This window comes from Lepus europaeus, chromosome 17 (genome assembly GCF_033115175.1).
Source record: "Lepus europaeus isolate LE1 chromosome 17, mLepTim1.pri, whole genome shotgun sequence".
In the NCBI taxonomy this organism is placed as follows: Eukaryota; Metazoa; Chordata; class Mammalia; order Lagomorpha; family Leporidae; genus Lepus; species Lepus europaeus.
Genome location: NC_084843.1, coordinates 51,277,531 through 51,279,587, shown reverse-complemented (window position 1 = coordinate 51,279,587; position 2,057 = coordinate 51,277,531). Strand labels below are relative to the sequence as shown.

The 2,057-nt window shown below is 36.5% G+C and overlaps 1 pseudogene; it reads right to left on the bottom strand.

Annotated features, from left to right (window-relative positions):
- Positions 1 to 1,517: 1,517 nt before the first annotated feature.
- LOC133776473 (U4 spliceosomal RNA) lies at positions 1,518 to 1,686 on the bottom strand (annotated as a pseudogene).
- Positions 1,687 to 2,057: the final 371 nt, after the last annotated feature.

Sequence of the window (2,057 nt, the reverse complement as noted above, 5' to 3'; positions counted from 1 at the left end):
TCAAATTTTAAAATTAAACTAGTATTTTATTGGGACACATGGATTAGGGAAGATCATGGAAGGAGAAATTGGTTGGCAAAAGATAAAATTCAAACACCAAGCAATACCTTAAATTGAACTGCCTTGAAATAATCTAACAACAAGCTTATAAAAGATTAAAAGCATTCTAAGGGTCAAAAGCTCAGAATCCCACAGCATTTCTAATTAGCAAAATTCAGTTCATAGAACGGAGCTTAGCTCTCAAGATGAAATTCATCTGATGCTCCTAACCATTTCCACTTAAGTAGTCCTTCTAACTAAGCCATGGTCTCCACTTTCTCTGTAAGACATTTGACTGGTGTTACACTGGACTATTATGATAAGTAGTTTATTCTGTAGAATGCCTATACAAAGGTTTATGCTTGTAATGAGTTGCTTATATTTTCTCAAGTCAGTTTAGGACAATTTAGTTGCTAGTAGAATTACACAATTAAATGTACTCTGATGAAATACAAGTGTGGAAAGAAAGTTTTGGGTTTCTATGAAAACTTAGTTCAATACTTCAGAAAGAGTTAATAAAAGCACAAATTTAAAAGAAAATCACTGAATCAGATGTGAATGATATATCCATAATGTAGGAAATATTCTTACAAATATAGAGTAATATTCCTTTCAGACACTGGAACATAACTAGCTGACACTGCTTTTTGTTTGTTTGTTTTTTGTTTTGTTTGTTTTTGGTTTTTTTGACAGGCAGAGTGGATAGTGAGAGAGAGAGACAGAGAGAAAGGTCTTCCTTTTTGCCGTTGGTTCAGCCTCCAATGGCCGCTGCGGCCAGCGCATCTCGCTGATCCGAAGCCAGGAGCCAGGTGCTTCTCCTGGTCTTCCATGCGGGTGCAGGGCCCAAGCACTTGGGCCATCCTCCACTGCCTGCCCAGGCCATAGCAGAGAGCTGGCCTGGAAGAGGGGCAACCGGGATAGAATCCGGCGCCCCGACCGGGACTAGAACCCGGTGTGCCGGCGCCGCAAGGAGGAGGATTAGCCTGTTAAGCCACGGCGCCGGCTTGACACAGCTTTTAATAAACAGAAACCAATAGAAATAGTAGACAAAGCATTGTGGGTATGGTTTATATAAGAAAGATAGGATTACAAGTCAAAGGGAACATATAAACAAGACTAGTGTCTGCCAATACTAACTGCTAGAATTAAAAAGGAGAGAACAATTCAACATAGTATTATGTCATTCAGTGTCAAAGTGTACTTTTCAGTGAACCAAAATCAGGGTAATGCCTATGGAAAATTCTCTACTCTGAGCTTCTATTTTTCTTCTGGATCTCATAAAAAATTGTTTTGTAATTAAGATTGCTTTAGTATTATCTAAAATGAACTATGCCATATACATCTCTGAAATATTCATAATTAGGCAAAATTTTAAGAATTTATGATTATCAGTAATATTATGTGCCAGTTTGTGTTTATCCACTTATTTTTCACAGTATTCACTTTACACATGAGAATATTAAGTTCTAGAGATAATACTCCAAAAGAAATTACCCATAATCACTATCTTTGAAGGCAGGGACAAAGCTGGGCTCTGTTTCCAGTATATTGAGCTCCAAAGTTGGTGTTCACAATTAAGTTTTCAATTAGCAATAATTACGCTTTGGGTAAACCTCATTGGCTAAGATACTGCCACTGCACAAAGCTGTGGGTTCACAATTATGATGCTATCAAAAGTCCCATAGAATATGTTACTTTAATGCTATGCAACAAAAGGCCTCCTAAATTCTTCAGATATCCTGATTTTATTTTTGAAAACAGCTTCATACAATTTTTAAATCATTGGTTATAATATGCAATTCTGTAATTTTAAAACACTAGGTATTCCTTCAACAATTTCTTCAGAGCAGAAAGGTATGCATACTCATCAATAATAAAATTCTTCCAGCAAGAGATATAAAGAGGACAATTCTGGGATTTTTTTTTTAACTCATTCATAGAAACATCCATCTAGGCCTTTTGCTCAGCACTGAGAATTCAAAGGTCTAACATATCATAATTGTCCTCAAGGAATACGT